We start from the raw sequence: 26,689 nt of genomic DNA on the forward strand, positions 1-26,689 counted from the left end.
CACGATTTGATGAATGCAGTTGATAAAGTATTTAGTATATCTTACATTGTCGCTTATGCTTTAACTAATAGTCATCATAGTATAGTATAGTCTATAAAAAGAATGAATATATCGAATCACACGATATATTCTCAGAAATAGGATCTGTAGAAGAGAAGCAATTCTCAGAAATCGGTCCTTTAGATAATTCTTGGGCAATTGATATTGCAAAAAACTAGCCAATTTTAGGAAAAAAATCTAGAAAGAGTTTTAGAAAAAACACTTTAGAGATTGGTGAATCTTCCAATAAAGAATTACTTCATAGCGCCTCTAAGAGAGTTGATGATTTTTGTCAGAAACTGGATCTCCTGTGATAATTATCAGTCCTACAAATATGCAACAGCATAATAGTCCTTCAAAAAGACATCCTCGCATTTATAAAAAAGGAAAAATTCTTGAATTTAAAAAGTTAAATGAAGGAATAGACCTTGAACCCAGAAATTACATCTTTGGTAGTGTAGTAGGAAGTAACAGTCTAAATACTATCGTATCTTCTATGAATAACCTTAATCAAATTTCAGGAAGATGTCTATTAGGAATATACAATTTATTATCCTATTTTGGACTCAGTAAAGATCCTAGTGAAAACCATTCAAAATCACCAAGTATCTACAACAAGTACTCCACATTTGTTAGAAAAAACAGCGACATAAAAGTCGAAATTCTAAGAGATATAAAAAAGCTCTCAATCAAATAAAATACTAAGATTGAAGGATTGGAGGCAAATATCTCACAACTTAGAAATGCTAAGTTTGAAGATAAAGCTCTTGGCTTAAAGCTTAAAGAAATAGAAGAATACCTTAAGAAAATCCTAGGATGAGCATTAAGGATTTACTAGAGGATTTTGAGAAAAATATAAAACTCCAAACAGGAGAAATTCTTAAATTGCTTACAATGCATCAAGCTAATCGTATTACAAATAACATTGAAGCAGCAACAGCAAAAATAATCATTAAATTAAAAATAGTAATTCAAGATTGTCCTTGCAACAAAGAGATCTTAGAGGCCCTCAAGGGAAAAAAGGAAAATAATTCATCACCCTAGATGAAAATCCAGCGGCCAAATCAAAACCTTGGAAATACAGCTATCCCAACTATAATGTCGGGAACGAAGAGCTAGGAACTAGAAAAAATCCTTGTAGTCTAACATGGCCATTCGGTTCTGATAAAAGGTTAGATGAATTACATAAGGACAGTAGAAAAAAATGTTCTAGAATAACATGAAGGAAGAAGAATTGCAGGTGAATGATGAAAATTGTGAAGTCCTTGAACAAGCAATCAAATTAATGGAGTTAGATGATGAATCTGAAGCCAACCAAGAAATAAAAAATAGTAATGAATTAAAATCCTTATTTGGTTTTGATATTATTAATATTATTGAAAGTTTCGGTTCCGAAGAACATGAAGACTTTTAGGAGACGGAAGCTGATAGTTCAGAAAATGAAGAAACATAAAATCTCGAAACAAACAGACAAACTTCTCCTCCTTCTACCCCAAAGCAGGAAATGGGAGGAACATCAGGAGTTATATCCGAAGAAAACAGAAAAAGAAAGGTAATTTATATCCTTATAACCCTGAGACAAAAGAAACTACTAAGGGGTCGTTTGGTTCAGAAAACGGTATAGGTTTGGAATAAGGAATCGGGTTAGGGTGGTATGGGGCTGAGGAACCATTCCTCATATCATGTGTTTGGTTTGATGGTGGAATGAAATCTGTTTGATTTAAATATTTTTAATTCAGTGATTGAATCAAACTTTTATATGTTGCATATGTCGAATTTAAGTTAGTTATACAACTTACAAACAAAAAACAATTAAATTTAAGTGATTAAAAAATTAAAATTTTAAAATTTCAATATTAATTTATAATTTTAAAATAAATAAAATAAAATATTAATAATTTGTATTAAATAAAACAAGTACAACTTATTTAGGATTAAACAACATGATATTCAAATATATGTTTTAAGATTATATTTAAATTCATAAATAAAATTAAAATAATAAAATTTAATTTGATACCTTATACCCCTCTCTCAAACCCACCTCCCCACTAAGGTATCAAATCTGATTCCAGATAGGTATAAGGAATGGATATCAGATTTCAAAAACAGCAAACCAAACACGAGGTATGGGTTTGGAATGAACGAAACCCATACCTGATACCATAATGAGCCGAACCAAACGACTCCTAATATCTTTGGTAGTAGTATCTTGAATATTGATGGGAAACCAAATAGAAAAGAACTTATAGATTCTTGGGCAAAAGAAATGAGTCTGATTATTAAGACTAACAAAAAATCTTATGATAATCAAAACACAGTTTTGTTACTGGTTGAACATAAGAAATTAGGGGTTGTTAATTTATTTATTAAAACACCAATTAGGATCCAGTTCTGAGTCCTTCTACAGCCTTTGAAAATATTTTAGATGCTATATATACCATGTTCTTAGGAATAAATCAATCATCTGATAAACTTCAGGAGTTAGAGAAGATTAAAATAAAAGCAAAAACTATGATCACTAACATGCAGCTTTGTGACATATGTTTTCTAGATCAATTTTATTGTGATTTTGAAAAATATCTGTACCAGCTACATGATCAAGCAGAATATGCAAAATACGTCAAAGATTATCTCCTTAAGATTCCTCTGGTAGGATTAAAAACTTTAGAAAGGTTTAATCTAGAAGCTACAGGACCGGCAGAGTATAGTTTATCTTATGCTCAAAGAATTGTTAAGGAAGAAATCACTAAGTTTTGTGATTTAATTAAGAAAAAAAATAATTAAAATCTTTTAGCAAATAATGTTGTGATAAGATAATTGAGAAATCATATGAATACGTGTGTAAAAAATCTTTTTATAAACCCTATAAAAAGAAGTCATATAAACTATGACCAAATACATGTTTACCAGGAAAAAAACCTTTTAAACCAGGAAAATATTTTAAGAAAAATTCTTTTAAAAAAATTTCTAAAGATAAACAAAAGTTCTGCCTAAAAGGTAAGAAAAACTATAGGTGTGGGATCTGCAATGAGGAAGGGCACTACGTGAACGAATGCCCTAATAGGAAAAAGCATGAAGAAAAGGCCCAAATGATAGAACAGGTTTATTCTTTAGGTTATATTCCTATTAAAGATGCTTATGAAAATACACAAGAAGTATATTCAATTGAAGAATTAGACCCGGGACTAGAAACTTCATATTTCAACGATTCATCTTCCTCAGACTATGACTGAAGAAATAGTAATGACCAACATCACTAATCCAAACTCAATCTACTTTTCAGGTAAATTTAAGTTTACATGATTTAAGCAGATAGAATTACATTGTTATATTGATACAGGATCAAGTCTTTGCATTTCAAGTAAGTACGTTATCCCACCAGAACATTGGGTTAATGCAGAAAGACCTATAGAGGTAAAACTTGCTAATGGAAGTACCATTACAATAAACAAGGTATGTAAGAACCTTGATATACTAATCACAGGAGAAATATTTCATATTCCTACTGTTTATCAACAAGAATCTGGAATAGATTTTTTAGTTGGTAATAATTTTTATCAATTATATGAACTCACTCAATATACAAAAATGATTATATAACCCTTGCAGGTCAAGAAGTATATATCAGAAAAATAACAACAACTCGGAGAGTTGGGATTCCAGGTTTTTTAGATTCAATTAAAAAGAATTCAAAAATCAAAAAACCTGATTCCATCAACATCAACTCCAATAAAATCTTTCTTTTACAAAAGGGGAAGGAAGATGTTGAAAAATTCAAATAATTAAATAATGCTTATAATGATTATAATGATTTAGTTCTTGAAACAGAAAAAATGGCTATAATCGAAGGATTATTAGACTCTGTTTGCTCAGAAAATCCATTGGATCCTATAAAAACTAAGAAATGGATGAGGGCAGTCATTAAGCTCAAAGATCCAGAGACAGTAATCAAGGTTCGACCTATGAAGTACAGCCCACAGGATCGAAAAGAATTTGGCAAGCAAATTTAGGAGCTTCTAGGCATGAAAATCATTATTCCCAGTAAATCACCTCATATGTCGCCTTCATTTTTTATAGAAAATAAAGCGGAAAGAAGAAGAGGAAAGAAAAGAATGGTAGTCAACTATAAAGCAATCAACGATGCTACAATAGGAGACAGCCATAATCTCCCCAATAAGGATGAGCTTCTCACCCTTATCAGAGGTAAGAAAATATTTAGCTCACTAGACTGTAAATCTTGTTTTTGGCAGGTTTTGCTAGACGAAGAATCCAAGCTACTTACAGCATTTACTTATCCTCAAGGATATTATCAATGGATTGTGGTTCCATTTGGACTGAAATAGGCACCCTCCATCTTTCAAAGAAACATGCAGATTGCATTTAGATCTTTTAAATCATTTTGTTGCATTTATGTTGATGATATCCTTATCTTTAGTGATAATGAACAGGATCACTTGAGACATCTAGCAGCAGTACTGAAAAGATGTCAGCATCTTGGTATAATATTATCCAAGAAGAAAGAACAGTTCTTCAAAACAAAGATTAATTTCTTAGAATTAGAAATTGATCAAGGAACTCATTGTCTACAAGCTCATATTCTGGAACATATTAAGAAATTCCCAGATAAACTTGAAAACAAGAAACAGTTGCAAAGGTTTTTAGGTATATTAACTTATGCATCTGATTATATTCCCAAACTTGCATCTATTTATGTACCTTTGCAGGTTAAGTTCAAAAAGGATATTCCATGGGAATGGAAAAATTCAGACACCGACTACATCTGTAAGTTAAAAAAGAATCTCAAGGGGTTTCCAAAACTCTATCATCCAGATGACAAGCTTATCATTGAGACAGATGTTTTAGGAGAATACTGGGGAGGGATCCTCAAAGCTGTAAGTTCTGAAAAAGAATTAATTTGCAGATACGCTTCTGGTAGCTTTAAAAATGCTGAAAATAATTACCATTCTAACGAAAAGGAATATCTTGTGGTTATTAGAGTTATCAATAAATTTTCTACTTATTTAACCCAAATTAAATTTTTTGTTAGAACAGATAACAGAAACTTCACTTATTTTCTTCGTACTAAGTTACATGGAGATAATAAGCAAGGAATACTTGTCCGATGGCAACAATGGCTAAGTCGATACAACTTTGATGTAGAACACATCGAAGGGGTAAAAAACTGTTTGGCAGATTTCCTGACAAGAGAATATCAACAATAATACTACTAATGACATCACTAGATGCATCATTTAGTTGCTTTTTGCAGGCATGTCAAAGCTTAAAATGCCTATAAATATAGAAAAGGAGGAATGAAGAAATCACAACCAAAACCAAATTCATCCTCATAAATAAACTAGTTTCTCTCAAAAAAACAAAAGGCTTCTTTGCCTTAAAAAAATTCATCTCTTTCTTTGAGATTTTATGGATCATTTCATGGAAAATAGTTATGAGCAAGTACCTCTAAAAGAAGTTATTTTACAAAAAAGAATTCAGCTGCTAATCGATGAGAGACACATCATCCTTGTAGAAATGGAATATATAAGGAAGTATTCTCTTCCTAAACAACAAAAGGTTATTTCATCACCTTCTTCAGAAATGAACAAAGATGAGGCTATTCCTGAGCAAACGACTCCAGGTAAAGAATTAATAAATCAGTTAAAGGTTGTTGCTTTTCCAGAAAGCAAATTAGAAAAAGTCATATCATCACCTTCTTCAGAAATGAACAAAGATGAGGCTATTCCTGAGCAAACGGCTCCAGGTAAAGAACCAACAAATCCATTAAAGGCTGTTGCTTTTCCAGAAAGCAAGATTGAGGTGCAGACCTCCATAACGTTAGTAAAACCCTCTGATTTAATCTGAGGCCTAATGGGGAAATTCCAATCCCTAAAAAGACTGAAGATCAAACTTCAGCAATCCCTATCGGATACAAGGCCCCCAAAGCCTATTATGTAGTGTTTAACGGTTCTAATGCAAGAATATACACCACTTGGGAGATAGCTGAGAAAGCAGTAAAAGGATTCTCAGGCATCAAACTCAAAAAGTATAAATCATTTGCTGAAGCAAAAGTTGCAGCAAATATTTACACTACTCAAGAACTGAAGCCTCCTCTTCAGTTAATCAGCTCTACAGAAGCATTACATCCAACTTATGCAGGATCAATAACTCAGAAAAAGGAATGCGCGAGCCAAAATATTCTAGGATATATTCCAAAAACTAAGAAATTGTTGATACAAACAGAAGAAGATACCTTTGAAACCTATTATTCATGGTTCAACTATCTCTATCAATTTGGGAGAATGGCCACAGAAAATGAGTTTGTTAGTGAACACTTTTTCACTTCTGACAAGAAAAATGTTAGCTATTTCAATTTCTACCCAAATGTCGATCTAGATATGGTTTACGAGATATATCAATATGGATTATTAGCACAAATCTATTCTACTAATAACCTCTTAGAAATATCTATGTTCCCCAAGGATTTTAGAAAAGCCATTAAGACATTCAAAAACAATTGTCTTAGAGGACAAGAAATTGATATCTTCATCAAAACTTCTAGCACAATTATATGCTGGGAAAATGAAGAAGAATATGATTGTCCAGCAAATTAGCCATTTCATTATGTTCAGGTTGTTCTGCCAAAGAAAAGATCTATTCTCCAAGTCAAGCTATGGAACCCACTTTAGAGAAAAATGATTTAAGGAAGCTTGCTGAAAATAAGTTATTGATTCTAATCAAAAAATTATTTGGCATTCAGAAAGAAGATAAGCTAAAAGTCAATTTAGCAACAACTCATGCCTCATTTACTTCCTATTCTCACAAAGGAATGAGTGGAGAAGATTACAAGAATGTACCCTTTAGAAAAAAATTATTACACAATGATGTCCATATTGTAGCCCCACCGCTAACAAAGCAGCCGAAAAAGAAGTGATGGAGGATTAAAATGGAAAGCATCTACTTTATAAAAAGATAACATCTACTATCAGTAGGGTATCTACTTTAATAATGGTGCAGAAAATCATAAGCAATGACAATTTTATTTTTGTACTGACCCTCTTCATTATTTTATAAAAGGGGAGTTATATTTTCAATAAAGGGATCGAACAATACAGAGCATAGATTACAGTATACATCCTGGAGAGTCTATTATGATGTGTGAGTAGTAACCCCATGGGGTTCTAAGTTATGTATATGTAAGTTTAAAGGCCTGTAAAAATCAGAAATATATCCTTACGCCTTTTTTCTGACATACTTATCTTCTGAGCCATATCTCTTATCTGCTCTATTATTTTGTCTTTGATGTCTTGTTATCTTCAAAGAAGAAATGGTCCTCTTTAGTGTCCTATTGTCTGTCTACATAAGCACATGTGCATGTGTAAGTAAAAGCACAATAGACTTGGCATGTTCTTGTGTAAGTAAAACCATAATAGACTTGGATGATGAGGTAGACCTTGATGGCATCATCACAGACACAGGGGTTTCATCAGTTTTTACTGAAGACCCTATGCAAGTTACAAATGCACCTTCATGTGCACAACAGTCTTCATAGACTGAAAGGTTTGAGGGTAGTACTTTTGAGGGGGGTTACTCAAATCCTCTCCAATTCAATTGGAGGTTTCTCATGCAGTTTCAACTCCCCTCATAACTCTAGCTGAAATTGCTCTGTCCATTGAAGCTAGGAGTTAAATTTCCAATGATCCAGCTATTAGAGAGGCAAGTACTCAAGCACATTCAAGTGCCAGTTCCTTGCAAAAGGAACAAGGGTTTGAGGCCATGGTACACGACAGTAACCTGGTCAACTCCCCTCCAATTCAAATGGAGGTTCACTCTACTAGTTAACAACACACTGTTATAACCATAGTTCCTATTGTAATTCTAACCGTGACTCATGTCACAGGTACAGTTTCATCTTCTCTACCACAAACCTCACTCAACACTAACCAATCCTCAAGCTCTACACAATCACCACACCTTTTATCTTAATGGCTGTAAAACACTCAAACACCAACCCAAACAGTAGATGAGATGCTGGTAGATCAAATTGAAGGTTTTTCAAATATTGCTTAACAACTGATTACCTCAAACATGTTAAATCAAGATTACCAAGCTATCCTTCTTACCTATAGGGAGGAAGTGGATAAATAGTAGGAAAAAATTATGGATGAGGTAAATAGGGATGGTAATGTGGATGCATGGCTCTCTATAAGCTTTTATATAGATATAGATAAGAGCTCTCACTAGATTCAGGGAGACGTACATTACCATTCTTGGAAGCAATGCCAAGGTTCTCACTTTACAGAAGGTATCTGATGCTATCACAAAGGTCTACAAAGCTCAGCTCAAGGCCTTCAACTTTATTAGCAAATCCATAAAGAAGATTATGGATGGTCAAGGAAATGGTAAATAAGAGAATTGATGCTTTGATACCTATATTGAATGATATGAAATTAAATTCATCAAATTTTCAGACAAGCTACAAGCTCTATCTCTCACTCCTGTTGAAGAAAGCATCAACAAGCTAAGGGCCTCTTTCATTGCCTTGCATAATGTGATCCAAGAGCAAATCACTAACAACAATGACAGCAGGGTCAAATTGGATAAAGTATACAAATCTAGGTATGAGCCCCCTACTTTGGTCATGGTAGAGATCAAAATTGCAGTTCAACATTTTTTTGGTACTTCTCCCTCCACAAGGACACAGACAGCTCCTTCTACTTCAATGAATTTGCAAATCCAATATCTCCAAAATCAAGTCACGGAAATCCAGGCCTCCAATGCTTCTCTATCTGCTCAAGTCTCACAACTTACCTCACTTGTACAAAGACAACAACAGGACTTCAAGTCCCTAATAGACTCCCAAAAATACTTGCAGATGCAGACCTCAGTGTCACTTGGAGCTATTATGGGTGCTTTCGATGTACCCCTTCGGGAAACACCTCAACAATTAAGGGCCCAGATCCCCCAACCTTCAACCTTTCCTGCTACCAAGACTAAGGGGAAGATGATGGAGCCCAAGCTAAAGTCCATCCAATAATCAAGCAAAAATGAGGATGATATTATAATTGACATACTCAAAATGACAGCTGAAGGCCCTTGTTTAGACAAAGAGTTTGTTGAGTTTCTAGAAGCCCTAAGAGTCTCCCTTAACTTCAATCACTTTACATACAAAAAGGTCGTTGACAAGAATATCAATTTCCTGAGGGTGGTGATGGTGACTAGGAAAAACTTTAAGAAAAAAAGGGTGGTTGTAAATATTAATGATTCAGGAGTGGGCATGTGTATACATGTGTCTCTTTCTTTCCTGCAATCGAGAAGAGCATCTGAGCTACACATATTTATAAACAGAGTAAAAATGGTGATTCTAGAGGACATTTTCCTACTTAATGAGATTAAAAGGGGTCCAATAGGTGCATTTTCTGAAGCCTACCTACAGCCAAGTAAGGGAGTGGCCTACATCTGTCTCAACTCTAGAAGATTCAAGAACTTTCAACTACCCAAGTATTATGTCATGGGGAACAAAAAGTTGATGATGACCTTGAAGACAGACTTGAAAACAAAAGAGATGAAAACCTTTGAAGATGTGGAGATGATCAAAATTATGTCCAAGTACTTGAAGAATGCTGAAACTATGCTACCAAAAACTCAAATTAATATAAAAGATGATGACTTGGATGATGATGAGCAAAAGAAGGATGAGCATAAATCTTCTAGCTCAAATCCAAGTCAATCCACCAAAGCAAGTAGTATTAAGGTGGATGATAAGAAGAAAAGAAAGGAAGTAAAGAAAGGGAAGGATGAAGGATGAAGGAAAGAAAAGAAATCAAGATGGGGAAGATGGGAATAAAACTCATAAATCAACAGTAACACAAATATCAAAAACTCTACCAACCCAAGCACAAACACCTAGCCAAACAAAATCTTAAAATATCCAAACCCTTAAGCGCAAGTACATGTATAAGCCAACTGCAAATTATCTACTTAAAATCCCTATCACAGCTAGCCTGTTATTCCCAAATAATCTAACAATAGATTTACAGAAAGGGGGTTATAATGTAATTCTTGGTTGGTTTTGGAAATTAAGAAAATTCTTTACCAAAATATATCAGTGTTTGAATATACAAGTGTGCAGAATGAAATATAAATGTATTCAAAACACAAAGTAATTAAACACAAAGATTTAAAAACTTTCTGGTGGATTGATCTTTTCCACTAGAGATATATATTGATTGAGAACTCTGTGAAGCAAGAATGCACACAGCTGCTTACAAGTAAAATTTTAAAGAACAGAGAAATTCCTAATAGATGTAACTTTTTTTATTTTTTAGTTAAATTAATTATGTTTCTACTTTCTAATCTTGGTTTATATATCACCAACTTACATATGAAAGAAAAAACATATAAAACAAGTGTCTAGGTCTTCATCACATGTTTCTTTGTTCTCAAAAATATGCAAATAGGCTGCCATATTCCTTTTGTATACAATCATCCCATGTGACTATCAACTCCTATTTGAATTTGTTATCAATTGAGACTTTGTAGATTATCTGTTGATTCTCTATTGGATCATCTGTTGAGAGTAACTTGGGTCATCCGTTGAAGCCTTGTATAATCATCCGTAGAGAGTATTTCCATAGCAGTTGACTCCATTTCATTTATACAAAATTACAAGGCATCTAATATTTACATTTAGCTAACCTATTATGTATATCATTCTAGTAGTCAACATGACTTAGAATATCCTACAACCTCTAATCCTTTAAGATATTACAGTATACAGGAATGTGCTACAAATACTTATTTAAAAAAATAAGTTACTCTTTCAACAGATGACAATGTAAGATTATTCATTGAAAGCTATAAAACACACTTAATTAAATCTACTAATGTGTTTTGGTAAAATATCAGCAAGCCTATAACATATTCCTAACAATCTCCCCCAATTTATGTCTACTAGAATTGTAGGCATAAATTTAGGAGAACTTGATGATAACAAAACACCTTATTCAAAATGATCATTCAATAGTAGATAAAAATGATAAGTGTTGCAAATTTTATTGAAAAGTGATAGAAGAAAGTTCACAGAAATCTCACAAGCCTTGTTCAAGGTGCTCCTCTAGACTGAACAAATTAATCCTTTTTCCTTGAGAGTCTAGTCTTCTTTCCCAACTTCTCATTGTTCTTTTCTATCTGGTGTTGGAGTTGTCTGTTAAACTCAGATTCATCTTCATTAGATAGATCCAGCATCTCCTGCATTTCCTTGAGGATCTCATTACTTGATATTTTTAGCTGGTCTTTTAGTCTAAAAAATCTTCTGGTATTTCTTTCATCCTTGAACTCCATCAACCAATATGGCCTCAGGTGTACTCTACTTCCAGTATAAGGAATAGTTAAGATTCTTGGTAGTGCACTTGGTTCTCTCCAGCTTCTTTGAATTTGTTGAATTTTGTAAAGTATCTCTGTATTGGAAACCTTGGTGAATCCAAAATATTTCTTGATTGTAGAGAATAGTTTAATTAAGACAGTGTAGCCTTCATTGAGAATCATATGAAGAGGCCATGTGATTTCCTTTCCACCCTTGTATCAGAACACTAATCTTTCTGGAAGTCTGTTGTGAGCATCAATTGCTCTTACTTCATCTAGCTCATCCAAGTAAAGATTAATGTCTGAAAACTCTTTTATGTCATATATAAAGATTTGATCTCCTTTGTTAACTATTGTCTAGGGTTTGGATAAGGCTTTGGATTGGAATGAGACAGACTTGACTGAATTTATTGCTGAAATCTTTCTTCTTTATGAAGTGGTTGAAATTGGGATGTTTAGCTCAGGTATAGGTAAGCTTTCCTAGTCTATTGGTTCATCATTGGGAATGATTGGCTCACCATAAAAGTTCACACCAGGATGGACCTTGATTTTAACTTGCTCCAATATGGACATAGTTGGTTGATTTGTGGTAGTAGACTGAATTGACTTTGGTTCTTCCTTTTCTTATTCTTCAAATATTAGCTTCCTTTTGGCTCTCTCTTTATTATACCCTTTTCCTGATTTCTTTGGTTCTTGCTTTGATTCCTTATTCTTCTCAGTTTCAGTTATGGTAGCATGCTTCTCAGTTTGTTTCTTTGCTTCTAAGTCAGCCAGCTTTTTCTGAGATTTGAGCGTCAATCTCTCTTCTCTTTTAGCTTCTCCAAATTGACGATGTCCAGCCATCACACAAATTAGTTTGTCATGCCTGTAGATCTTTGTTATCCTTTTCTTCAAAACTAAGTCTCTTGGATCTTTGTGATTTGTAATAGAGTGACCAAGCAGCTTCTTTTCATCAGATTTAGGAGTGGAGTAGACTAGGTCCATTGGATTTTTTCTTGAGTCTTTGGATGAGTGTTTCTTAGACTTCAAAATCATAATGGCCTGTTGATGTCTTTTGGATGAGGTTTGACCTCTTTCCATGTTTCCCAACTTCATTTCATCTATTAGAATCGGTCTCAGTTGAGTGGAGTGCTTCACATATTTGTCTTGATTGGCAATTGGACCAAATACCTTTTCAATTCTTTCATCAATTTTCTTCCATTGCTCTTTCAGCTTGAGTTCATCTTCTGCCATGTCGATTAAATCAATGATGTCCAACATTGGTGACTTTGTGAAGGTAATGGCTAGAACTATTACCTTACTGACTTGGACATGCATATCCTTCTCCCCCTTTTTGTTATCATCAAGTAAGGAAGGGGTTAAAGTTTGAGAAGCCGCCAATTTTTGAAGAAGTTGTGTCTGATGCACTTGATTGATAAGTACCTTGGTAACTGAATTCTCCACTGCTGTCAGCCTTGAATCTAATGTATCAATCTTTTTACCTAAGTCAAAGTCCTTCCTGATTTTCTAGTGAATGTCTTTCATTGTTAACTCAGGAAGTTTGTACTCCATTCTTTCATTGATTTCCTTTTTGACTTGCTCAATAGTGCTCTTGATTTCATCCATATCTTGACTTTGTTTGAGAGAGTGAATTTGTGCGGTTGCAGAGATTCAAGATGGGCTTGTAGAAGACATTTGGTATTGGCATTAGTGGTGGTTTGGATGGTTGTTTAAGTCTGATGAATGAGCTTGAATAGTGTGGGTTTAAAATGATGATCACTGCATTCTTTGCTGAGTATAAAGGCTGCAGTTCTTGTGGATGAGCTAGGTCCTGCATCTCCCCCTATGTTCATGCCAGTTTCATCAGCATCTTCTTCATTCGAGTCATCCCTAAAAGAGCCATAAGAATCAAACTCCAAATCATCAGCAACTATAGGTGGAAGAGAGTTGGTTGCATCCTTTGCCCTTAGCATAGAGGTTGTAGTGTGTACCAAATTGAGAATCTTCTCAGCATCCTCATTTCCCCGTGTAGCTAAAACCTAATATGCTGGAACAGGGTGAGTAAATGCCTCAGCATCAAAAGAGATAGAATCTAGAACAGCTTGATATTCTTGCTGAAATAGTATCTCTTTATCTGCATCATTGACATCCATTAACTCACTAGCAGATGGATCCTCCCATTCTTATCTACCTGCTTTTCTCTCATTATCTCTCTGTTTTTGCATCAATGGCTCCCCTTGGCTTCCCACCCTCACATCCTCACATTCACCATCTAAGGTGGGACTCCTCTCACTCACTTTTGCCATGCTAGAAGAAATAGCATGCATATGTTCACTCTTTTCCTCTCCTTTGGTGTGGGAGCAACCCAGCCTCTCACTAATATCACACCTTTCCCTCAATCCTAGAAGTGATTGTATAACTACTAAGTCTTCTACACCAGTCACAAGTTTTGAAATTTTAAGTTGTGTAGAGACTTCCAACGGATGAGAAACATCCGTCGAAATAGCAGTTGTGAGTATCAACAGATGACTGCTGTTGGGCACATCCGCCGAAAGAGAATCACCGATCAATGGATGAGAAATATCCATCGAAGAGGTAAAAATAAAAGGGTTGGGAGTTGAAACTATAGTTGAGTCTGTGGTGATTGATTTGAGATTTGTATGCACAGACTCATTAGTAGTTTCAAAAAAAAAAGAAATGGCAAGTGAGCCAACAAATCATCAATGAGATGATGCTCACTTGCTTTAGATTTTGGCTCCTCCATGAGTTTCAAAGATGGAGAATCAGGAATTGATGTGTTTATCATATCCACATCCAGTGAGTTTGTGGGAGAATTGTTTGTGTGAGGTGTTTCAATTAAAAGAGAATTTGGTTTTGACTTCACATTTATTGGAGCCACATCAATCTGAGTTTGAGATGATACAATAATTGAGTCTTTGACTGCAGTCGGCATTGTGTATGCACCTTGTGACTCCTCCAAAGTTTTAAATTTCTTCTTTCTAATGTAGGTTTGAGTTTGGCATGTAGTGTCCATATCCCTTTTATTGTGTGCTCTTGGAGATTAGCTATTTTCAATAGTTACATCCTTTTGGGAGGATGCAACTAGCAATGTGCTATTTTCCTTATTAATCACTACATCCCGTTGGGAGACTGTGATGTGGCTAGGCTGGGATCCACTAACCTCACTCACCTTATACTTAAGGTTTCTTTGATGTTCACCCTGTCCCTAACCTTTCTTATCACCCTTCACACTCCTCTTTTGTGTTGTGGTAGTTTTTAAAACTAGTTTCTTTTGAGAGGAACTAGAGTGGGGTTTCTTTGATTTGGATATTAAAATTTTAGGTTTTGTGGCTTCGGTAGGCATCTGCTTGTTCACAGTCACAGATGCCATAGCCACAGTTGAATGCAAAGAAACTGGATATTGGGAAAGAGCTGTGACAGAAACAGTTACCTCACTTACCTGAGGTGCCTCCATGATTGGCATATAGTTGAGAGGCAATTCACTGTGAAGGTTGATCCTGTTCAAATCAGCAAGTACCTCTTTTCTTGGACCCAACAATTAAGCTTATTTGTTGGGTTCTCAATCAAGAGGTTCTTAGAAACATGATTTGCTAGCATCATAAGAAACCTAGCATAGTATATGTTCTTTAACCTCTTTTTAATATCTCCTATTTTTATCTTAATTCTATCATGACAGAGTTATTAAAATTAAAGTGCATGTCATTCAAAAGCATATATAGCATGTTAATCATAGAATAAGTAACTACATCAAAATTGCTAATTTTACCAGAAAATGCTTTTATAAAGGAACCACAGAGAAAGCTCCATTCTTTTATAAGTCCCATTCTCCTAACCTCACCTAATTTGGCAGGATTGAGAGAATAGCCTATAGACATAAGTATGGTGCTCACATCTGTATCTGTGTATGGAACATTAGTGTTGTTTTCAGGCAAATGAAAGCATGCTTGAATTTTATCACAATTAATACAGTAATCATTACCTTTAAGGGTGAATGTAACAGCCCAAATCTGAAGGGTTTTTAGCACATAAACGTAGCGAAAACATAAATTTAAATCTTAAAAAAAAAACGAAACCCTCCGCAGGATCCATGCGAAAAATAATATTTAATTCATAGTTCAGTATGTTTACCTTAAGAAGCTTTTCGTTAATGGAAAGATGGAGGTCTTTAATGGCGATCCAAAAATGATGAACGGAGATCCTTAGCAGCTGCTCCTCAAGTGTGAAGCACTCCACCGGTATCCACCAAGAAAACGATGTAATGAAGGAGGAGGAGATGGAGAGAATTAGGGTTTTGTAAATCTTTTTGGTTGAGGCAAAAATAGGGTCTATAATAGTATATTTATAGGCAAAATTTTCAGCTGAAAATTTTCCCATAAAATATTATTATTATTAGCCCTTTATTATTCTCACTAATAATTGAAACACCTTTTAATTATTAATCCTTTTTCTAAACACTTTAGAAATAATTCTCTCACTTGATTTAATTTCCAAAAATTAAATTCTTAATTAATAATATTAAGAACTTTTTCTTAATTAATTTATAATCAATTAAATCTCATTTAATCAATTATTAAATTTTCCATTTAATTATTTATTTCATAAATAAATAATTATCAGCCATTATTAATTAATTTCTCCACCATTAAATCATTCTCTTTAATGGTGTGACCGTGGTTCAATATTAAGCCGGTAATAGAAATAAATAATAATAAAACTATTTTATCATTATTTATATAAATTCTCTAATTCATTAAATATGATTAATTAATTAATCATATTTATTCTACATCGTGAGGGATACTTCTCAGCATATCGCGACTATCCGGATAATACGAATTCACTGCTTAGAATACCAAGAACCTATTCAGTGAGTAGTTACCGTACAATTAATTCCTTCTACCCTGCAATGTCACGATTAGATACAAGGCCTGGAGCTTGTGTCAAGCCTATCTTATTTAATCACTTGCTTTCCCATTCACTATGCTTAGTTCTATTTAATGTAAATTAGAAACTCCTTTCTAATTTCATTCACTCTGGCCAGAGATTCCTGAACTAACATAAGTGGATCAACATTGAACATTCTCTTCCTACACTGGAAGGGGTAGATCCTTTATTGATCATACACTATCTTTGTGTACAAATTCCTATACCCAGTAGAGCCCTTATAATTGTCCCTTGAGACTAAGAACTAAACCAAAGCATAGTTCAGTGTACACAAGATGACTATGATGACCTCAAGTCTAAGGATACTTGTACAACTATCACTATTTGAACAACTGCTGACACGTGAGTGAACTCCATCAGTTGTTCAGCTGTGTGAGTCATGTTCGGTGAACTTATTCTATAATAAGCACCTACATACTAGTGATAAGTGGCATTTTATACCACTTAGAACGTCTTAAAATGGCTTAAATTGGTGTCTTGAAATCAAGTATTTTGTGTATTTGATGCGTTTTTCTAGTGTTTATGCATTTCAGGGTATTAGTTGCATTTCGGGGGAGGAATCATCAAGAATAAGCCTTGGCATGTGTTCACCATTGCGAGAGGAAAGGAATGGGCAGATTACGGCGAAGAAACGGAGCAAACTTGGATTTTTTCCAGTAGAGGCCTGCGTGCCCGCGCAGCAATGCTGAGTGGCCGCGCAACAACTTGCGCGCCCGCACAGCTAGGCTGAGCAGCCGCGCAGGGTCGGGGAAAAAGATAAATTATTTTAGACTTCTACTTCTGTTTGGCTTCCAACTTCTATGTAATCTGAGTTTTATGGGACTATTATATAGGTAGATTTGAGACGTTTTCACAGAGAGTATTAAGGGGATTATGTTTTAGATTGTGTTTTATGCAAGAAGCGAAGGAGATAAGGAAGAAGACCGATTTAGCACACCGCAACGAAGAGGAAGCATATTTTCTTGTGATTCTTGTTTCGGTGTAACGTTGGATGCTAGTTTTCTTGCTTTGACTTATTTACTCTTGTGACGTACTCTGTTTTAATATAATTAGTTTAGTTATTATTTTCTTGTGTTGGTTTGTCATGATTTCATATGAACCCATGATGGCGATAAGTTCTATTATGGGCTAATCGTGATCATGGGGTTGCAACGGATTTATTATGGAATTCTTTAGTTAATTGTTTAATACTTTAGTGTGTGATGATTGCATGATATCTAGTATTGGTTGTGCGTATTCGTCTTATGTGCGTCGCGAACATATAAGATAGGGTGTTAATCTCTTGTGAAGCGACGGTGGATCTTGAGATTTAGAACTTGCCATGCTAGCATAGGTTCATGTACGTTGATCATGATTAGTGGGTAACTCTAACAGTTTTATTTGCCCTATGTAATCAAAAGGAATAACTTGAGCTTAAGTCATTGTGTTGTCAATTTCTGTAGACATATAGGAACTCAACATAATTGATGACTATTCAACTTCTATCTTAATTGTGGATGCTTGGTAGAATGGTATTAGTACAATGAAAGTTGGCTTTTATCAGTTTCGTGTTATTCGATTAATATCATCACTGTCATATGCTAAAGGTAATAACAATGGCTATAGAAGGAAGTAATAATGAAGTTGTGATCTCATGAGTGTTTTATTATTGATAAATTGAAGTGTTAGTTAAGTGGTTAATTAAGTAGTTAATTATAGTTAATATTTAATCAACAATTTTAAGTGTTATTATCTTAACATTGAGAAGTAATCATACATTGGTGAGTGAGTTTAATTAGACAATAATTTAGTCTGAGTCTCTGAGGGAACGAACTAGAAAGTATTCTATATTACTTGCGAACGCGTATACTTGCGTGAATATTAGCGCGTGTTTTCGCCCTAACAAGTTTTTGGCGCCGCTGCCGGGGACTCGGCGTATTTGTTTAGTTTATGTACTTACCATCATTGGTCATTAGGACTCAGTGATTAGGACGTAGTAGTTACTTATTTTTTTCGGTTGTGTTTCAGGTACTTTAGCAAGCGTTTATGCAAACTCGTTCTCGTGCTCGCAAGAGGACTTTAGATACAGCTGAGGAGACAGACGAAGTTCTTGATATTCCGGAGAAGTTAGATTTTGAGGATTCGGATTCAGGAACTGAGCAGAAAGAACCAGTAAACATGGGAGATCGTATTGTTCAAGCTGATCCAGCTCTTATAGATTTTTCTCGGCCTAAAATTGATGACATTCAGTCAAGCATCCTTCATCCGGCTATTCAAGCTAACACCTTTGAAATCAAGCCGGGCACTATTCAGATGGTGCAGAATTCTGTTTCTTTTGGAGGAGCGGCAACTGAAGACCCCAACATGCACATACGGAATTTTGTCGAGATCTGCAGCACTTTTAAGTATAATGGCGTGACTGATGAGGCTATCAAGTTGAGGCTTTTCCCATTCTCACTAAGGGACAAGGCTAAAGACTGGTTACATTCTGAACCAGCTGGGTCCATCACTACGTGGCAAGATCTTGCGCAAAAGTTTCTGGTGAAGTTTTATCCGATGGCAAAGACTGCTGCTATGAGGAGTGCTCTTACTCAGTTTGCGCAGCAACCTACAGAATCTATGTGTGAGGCTTGGGAACGCTACAAGGAAATGTTGAGAAAATGTCCACATCATGGAATACCGGATTGGATGGTGATAACTGGTTTCTATAATGGTTTGGGGGCCCAATCTCGGCCCATGCTCGATGCAGCAGCTGGAGGCGCCTTATGGGCTAAAAGCTATACTGAGGCGTATAATCTTATCGAGACGATGGCTGCAAATGAGCATCAAAACCCAACTCAGAGGATGACGTCAGGCAAGGTAGCAGGTATTCTGGAAGTTGATGCAGCCACCGCTATTGCAGCCCAGCTCCAAGCGCTATCAATGAAGGTTGATTCTTTGGCTACGTATGGAGTTAATCAAATAGCTATGGTTTGTGAGCTTTGTGCAGGTTCTCATGCTACGGATCGGTGTTCTCTTGTAAACGAATCTGTTCAGTATGTGAATAATTATCAGCGACAACAGTAGCCTGTGCCAGCGACCTATCATCCTAACAACAGAAATCATCCAAATTTCAGCTGGGGGAATAATCAGAATGCTATTCAGCCACCATATCAGCAAGGAGTGAGTAAACAGTTTAACCCACCTGGATTCCAGCAACCACAGCAGTATGCTACAAGCCAATCATATCCTCAACAGGGAAGTGCAGCTGCACCTACTAGTGCAGATTTTGAGGAACTTAAGCTGTTGTGCAAGAGTCAGGCGGTTTCTATCAAGACCTTGGAAAATCAAATCGGTCAATTAGCCAATGCAGTGCTCAATCGTCAACCTGGCACTCTTCCCAGTGACACGGAAGTACCAGGCAGGAAGGAAGCTAAAGAGCAAGTCAAGGCTATTACCTTAAGGTCTGGAAAAGTAGCTGATGCTGAAAAGGCAAAAGAAGGAGAAGCTGAAATTAGAGGTGAAGAATCTAAGCAAAAGGAGAAAGCGGCGGAACCAAGGAAGACTACTGTTGAACACACTCTGCCTGAGGCTAATACAGGGGAGAAATAACTCTATCCTCCACCACCTTTTCCTAAGAGATTGCAGCAACAAAAGCTGAATAGATAGTTCGGGAAGTTTCTGGAGGTGTTCAAGAAACTTCACATCAATATACCTTTCGCTGAGGCTCTGGAACAAATGCCTAGTTATGCGAAGTTTATGAAGACTATTCTTTCAAGGAAGGTAAAACTGGATGACCTTGAAACCGTTGCTCTCACGGAAGAATGCAGCGCTATTCTGCACCAAAAGTTACCACCAAAACTGAAAGATCCAGGAAGCTTCACCATTCCTTGCACCATTGGCAATCTGACGTTTGACAAGTGCCTTTGTGATTTGGGAGCAAGCATTAATCTGATGCCGTTGTCGATCTTTAAAAAACTGGATCTGCCTGATCCAAAACCCACGTACATGTCACTACAATTGGCTGACCGTTCCATTACTTACCCAAGGGGCATAGTTGAGGATGTGCTCGTCAAGGTGGATAAGCTCTTCTTTCCAGCAGATTTTGTTATTCTGGATTTTGAGGAAGATAAGAAGATTCCCATAATCTTGGGAAGGCCTTTCTTGGCTACTGGCCGTACCTTGATAGATGTGCAAAAAGGTGAACTTACTATGCGGGTCCAAGATCAGGATGTGACCTTCAATGTATTCAAGGCAATGAAATTCCCTACAGAAGATGAGGAGTGCTTAAAAGTGGATGTGATTGATACTGCGGTTACTTCGGAACTCGATCACATGCTAATGTCTGATGCATTGGAAAAGGCCTTAGTGGGGGATTTTGACAGCGATGATGAAGATAGCAACGAGCAATTATAATATCTGAACGCTTCTCCATGGAAGCGAAAGCTGGACATACCATTTGAATCTCTTGGTACTTCTGACCTTAAGAATGCTGAAGGGAAGCTCAAACCATCAATAGAGGAAGCACCTACCTTGGAGCTCAAACCATTACCTGAACACTTGAGGTATGCTTTTTTAGGTGATTCATCTACGTTACCTGTTATTATTTCATCTGACCTTTCAGGTAGTGAGGAAGACAAGCTCTTAAGGATTTTGAGAGAATTCAAATCGGCTATAGAATGGACCATAGCAGACATCAAGGGGATAAGTCCTTCATATTGTATGCATAAAATTCTGCTAGAGGAAGGTAGTAAGCCAACTGTGGAACAACAGCGAAGACTGAATCCCATCATGAAGGAGGTGGTGAAGAAAGAAATTCTGAAATGGCTAGATGCAAGCATCATTTATCCTATTTCTGACAGCTCGTGGGTGAGCCCCGTACAATGTGTACCTAAGAAGGGAGGTATCACTGTGGTCGCAAATGAAAAGAATGAGCTCATCCCTACTCGAACAGTTACAGGATGGAGAGTATGCATGGATTATAGAAAATTGAACAAAGCCACAAGGAAGGATCACTTCCCCCTTCCATTTATTGATCAAATGCTTGACAGATTGGCGGGTCATGAGTATTTTTGTCTTCTGGATGGTTATTCCGGGTATAATCAGATTTGTATTGCACCAGAGGATCAGGAAAAGACTACCTTCACTTATCCATTTGGCACATTTGCTTTTCGCAGAGTTTCGTTTGGGTTATGTGACGCACCGGCCACCTTTCAGAGATGTATGATGGCTATATTCTCTGACATGATTGGAAATAACGTCGAAGTGTTCATGGATGATTTCTCCGTCTTTGGACACTCATATGATGAATGTTTGAATAATCTGCGCGCCGTACTCAAAAGATGCGTGGAAACTAATTTGGTGCTTAATTGGGAGAAATGTCACTTTATGGTGCGTGAAGGCATTATCCTTGGGCATAAGGTCTCTAGCAAGGGTCTGGAGGTGGACAAGGCCAAGGTGGGAGTCATTGAAAATCTTCCCCCACCTAATTCTGTGAAAGGAATCCGTAGTTTTCTTGGTCATGCGGGTTTTTATCGGCGATTCATCAAGGACTTTTCAAAGATATCTAAGCCGTTGTGCAATTTGCTTGAGAAAGATGTGCCTTTCAAATTTGATGATGAATGTTTGGCAGCATTCGAGACTCTCAAGGAGAGTTTGATCACGGCACCAGTCATTACAGCACCAGATTGGACAGAACCATTTGAGATGATGTGTGATGCGAGTGATTATGCGGTAGGTGCAGTTCTGGGACAGCGCAAGAAAAATCTCTTCCATGTGGTCTACTATGCGAGTAAGACTTTAAATGGTGCCCAATTGAACTACACCACTACTGAGAAGGATCTTTTGGCTATAGTCTTTGGCTTTGAGAAATTTCGATCTTATCTGCTTGGTACGAAAGTAACAGTATTCACTGATCATGCAGCTATTCGCTATCTAGTTTCTAAGAAGGATTCAAAGCCGAGACTCATTCGTTGGGTGCTTTTACTTCAGGAATTTGAGTTAGAGATCAAAGATAGAAAAGGTACTGAGAATCAAGTAGCTGACCATCTCTCTAGGTTGGAGAATCCCGATTCTACTTCACAAGATAGGACGTTAATCAATGAATCTTTTCCGGATGAGCAGTTGTTTGCAATTCAGGAGGAAGAACCATGGTTTGCAGATATTGTAAACTATCTCGTCAGCAATATAATGCCTCTTAATTTGACATCCGCTCAAAAGAAGAAGTTTCTGTATGAGGTGAAGTGGTATATGTGGGATGAACCATATTTGTTTAGACAGGGAGCTGACCAGATCATCAGGAGATGTATCCCGTTCTGTGAGACGGAGGGGATATTACGAGACTGCCATTCCACGGTTTATGGGGGACACTATGGAGTTGAGAAGACGGCAGCTCGTATTCTTCAAGCAGGTTTTTTATGGCCTACTTTGTTCAAGGATGCTCATCAGTTTATTTTAAGGTGTGATCGTTGCCAAAGAGTGGGAAATTTGTCAAGGAAGGATGAGATGCCATTAAATGTGATGCTTGAAGTCGAGGTCTTTGATGTGTGGGGAATCGATTTCATGGGGCCTTTTATCGCGTCTTGCAATAATCAGTACATCTTGCTGGCAGTCGATTATGTCTCAAAATGGGTCGAAGTTAAAGCTTTACCGACAAATGATGCAAAGGCAGTGCTAAATTTTCTTCATAAGCAAATTTTCACAAGTTTTGGAACACCTCGGGTAATCATAAGTGATGAAGGATCGCATTTTTGCAACCGTAAGTTCACTTCTATGATGCAGCGTTATAATGTGAATCATCGAGTAGCTACTGCCTATCATCCGCAAACAAATGGTCAAGCGGAAGTGTCTAATAGAGAGATAAAGCGTATTCTAGAGAAGGTTGTTTGTCCGTCAAGGAAGGATTGGTCTTTAAAGCTCGATGAAGCTGTTTGGGCTTACAGAACAGCATACAAAACTCCACTTGGGATGTCACCGTTTCAGTTGGTGTACGGTAAGGGATGTCATCTACCGGCGGAGCTTGAGCATAAGGCCTACTGGGCATTGAAGAAATTAAACCTGGATTTAGATGCAGCTGGTAAGAAAAGAATGCTTCAGCTTAATGAACTTAATGAATTTCGACTTCAAGCGTACGAGAATAACAAAATGTATAAGGAAAAGGTGAAGAGGTGGCACGATAGGAAGCTACATCCTAAGTTATTTGTGCCAGGGCAACAAGTTCTTTTATTCAACTCTCGGCTCCGACTTTTTCCTGGGAAGTTGAAATCAAGGTGGTCTGGACCTTTTATTGTCAAAACTGTGTTTCCACATGGAGCGGTGGAAATTTTTGAGAATGATTCGGACCAAGCATTCAAGGTTAACGGTCAGCGGTTGAAGCACTACTATGGGGACATGGCAAACCGAGAGGTGGTTAGTGCCATTTTGTTGACTACTTGAGAAAGGTACGGAACGTCAAGCTAATGACGAAAAAGAAGCGCTGTGTGGGAGGCAACCCATGAATTGTTGTTACAGGAACCCTTAGAAGTTAATAACCTATCCAAAAACACAAAAAAATCAGAAAACAGGGGCTGAAAAAAAAAATTTCCAGAGACCCTCTGCGCGCCCGCGCAACTATGCTGAGCGGCCGCGCAGGGGTCGAGTTCCAGAAACTTTTTTACAGTTCAGAAAAAAAAACAAACAAAAACACAAAAACAGTTTTAGCCCATAAACCCACGAATTGTTCCCACTACCCCATCATTTTATCCCTTAATTCCCAAACCCTAATCTAATCCACACCCTATATATACATACACCTATCCTACATATCTCCCACAAAACTTCCTACACTTAAACCTTCTCACAAACATCAAAAATCAGTTCTTACACACTTTTATTCACGAATCAATGGCACCCAAGAGAGCACGCACTATTGACAGCAGCAGCACAGTTCCTACTGCTGATTCATCGAGGGGTACTGCTGCAAGGCCTCGATTAACTGACAGAGCTGCGGAGGAAGAGCACACTAGGCTGTTGGGGAAGCCGATTCTGAAGGAGAGGGGGTTTTTACCATCAGGGAGGGATGGTGAGTTGTTGCCCATGATTGCAGAGAAGGGGTGGATAGCTTTTTGTGAGTCACCCGAAGCAGTACCGATGAGCGTTGTTCGCGAGTTCTACGCGAACGCGAAGGCTGAAAAGAATGGGTTTTCTGTAGTCCGTGGGCTGACGGTTGATTATCATCCTGCGGCGATTCGCCGTGTGATTGGACAGCGAGAGAGGAAACCCGAGGAGGAGAACTGGAATGAAAAGACTGCTGAGGATTTTGACTTGGATTTGATTTGTGCGACTCTCTGTCGACCGGGCACAGTTTGGACCCGCAGTCCAGGCAATAATGAGTATCGTCACTTTCCGGCGATCGCCATGAACAGGTATGCCCGTGCATGGAATGCATTTATATGTGCTAATATTTTGCCTTCTTCATATGCACACGAGGTCACAGTTGAGAGAGCACAGTTGTTGTGGGGAATTCTGCATGATGAGTACTATGTGGACCTTGGTGAGTTTATCTACCAAGGAATTCTGAAGTTTTTGAGGGGAGCAAAGCATATGAACATCCCTTATGCATCCACGGTTACAAAGCTATGCCGAGCAGTGGGAGTGAACTGGCCGGCTCATGAGCAGTTGCAGTTGCCAGCAGCTCCGATTGATTCTGGCACTCTGAATGGGATGCAGGAGTGGACCGGTGGTGAGCCTGAGGAGCATGGGCTGGGTTATCGTCTTCCAGGAGGGCGTCCAGCACGAGGTGCTACTATGGCTAGGCCAGGGCGTGGTGAGGCTGGTTCTTCGAGAGCTTAGGAGGGTGCTGGGATGGGTGATGCCCAGTATAGGAGGCTTTCACGGCGGATGGATGCCATGTATGAGACGCAGAGCAGGTTTGCTCAAGAGCTCACCCTTGCGTTAGGGACTGCTTTTCGAGGCCTTGGAGCTGATATCCAGTGGCCAGTTTTTGGTGAGGATTCTGCATACCCGCCGCCTGATACTCCACCCACTGAGGGTGATGATGATGATGACTCCGAGTAGGTATACAGTGTGTTCCTTTCTACTACTTTCACTGAGGACAGTGAAGATTTTTAGTTTGGGGGTGGTAGTTAAGGAATATTGTGTGTGTGTCATTTAGTTGCATATTCATGATAGTTTAGTTCATATAGTTGCATAATTTATGCCATATAGTTTTTTTTTATGAATGTCATGTAGCTCATGCATTTACCATGATCCCTTTTGCAATGATTTATCGACTGAATTGTGATATTGATGCGAGTGTAGTGATAGCATTAAAGTGATATTAAGTTGTGTAGGTTGATATGCATGCTAGAAATAATTATAAGTCCACTAAGTCTTAAAGAATGCGTAAGGGCTAGATTGTTGTTATGATTTGGTTGTTTTCAAGGTCAATCTACTTATTATGCTTAGAATTCGATTATAGGTTCTTAGTGATAAAGACATGAAAAAGAAAAATTTTGGAGAAAAAAATATGGAAGTTGTTGCTAGTTGTGGCTAGGCGTCAAATGGCTAGTAGCCGGCTCGCATATGTTGCGAGTAGTCTAGGGTTGAGCAAGATGGAGCGAAACGCACTTGCTCAGAAGTTATTAAAAAAAAATTAAATTGGCATAATTGATCAAGAGTGGGCTCTTTGGTATTTGAGTTATTAAGTTCTTAGGGGACTTTGTGCCTAGTGACCTAAGGCTTTTAGAGTCTGGGATCCGCTAACCTAACGCTCGTTACATGGATACCATTGTATAAGTCTTTTGTGGATCTCACTCATTGCACGGTCAAATAAGCATTTGAGTTGTAAATAAAAAGCACGATTTCGTAGTAAGCTCCAGAGTTCTTGTAGTGTTGTATATCACTTTGTGCCTAGAATTTTTATTCTTTGTATAATTGTAGGATTGCCTTGAGGAAAGTCTAGTCATAGTAATTGGTCTAGTTCCGAAGCATATCTGTTAAGCATTTGCACACACCACATTTCTGGCTGTATGTCCGTTTGCATGAGTTTATTGATCTTTAGTTGTCTAACTGCATTCGTTGAGATGTGGCAATTTGGTTGATTAATTGTAGTAAGGGGGATCGTTGCATTTTCATATAGATTGCATTCATGCATATTTTTATTTGTTTTTGAGTCTGTGACGCTTGAGGACAAGCATCGATTTAAGTTTGGGGGTGTGATAAGTGGCATTTTATACCACTTAGAACGTCTTAAAATGGCTTAAATTGGTGTCTTGAAATCAAGTATTTTGTGTATTTGATGCGTTTTTCTAGTGTTTATGCATTTCAGGGTATTAGTTGCATTTCGGGGGAGGAGTCATCAAGAATAAGCCTTGGCATGTGTTCACCATTGCGAGAGGAAAGGAAT

General features: G+C 37.2%; 1 non-coding gene across 1 annotated transcript; it reads right to left on the bottom strand.

Moving 5' to 3' along the window:
* Nucleotides 1-18,897: 18,897 nt before the first annotated feature.
* LOC141681278 (small nucleolar RNA R71) lies at nt 18,898-19,004 on the bottom strand. The gene has a single exon (XR_012558718.1). It is a non-coding gene; the product is annotated as a small nucleolar RNA R71 (small nucleolar RNA).
* Between the last annotated feature and the right edge of the window lie 7,685 nt (nt 19,005-26,689).

The sequence above is a fragment of the Apium graveolens genome, chromosome 8 (genome assembly GCF_009905375.1).
Source record: "Apium graveolens cultivar Ventura chromosome 8, ASM990537v1, whole genome shotgun sequence".
NCBI lineage: Eukaryota > Viridiplantae > Streptophyta > Magnoliopsida > Apiales > Apiaceae > Apium > Apium graveolens.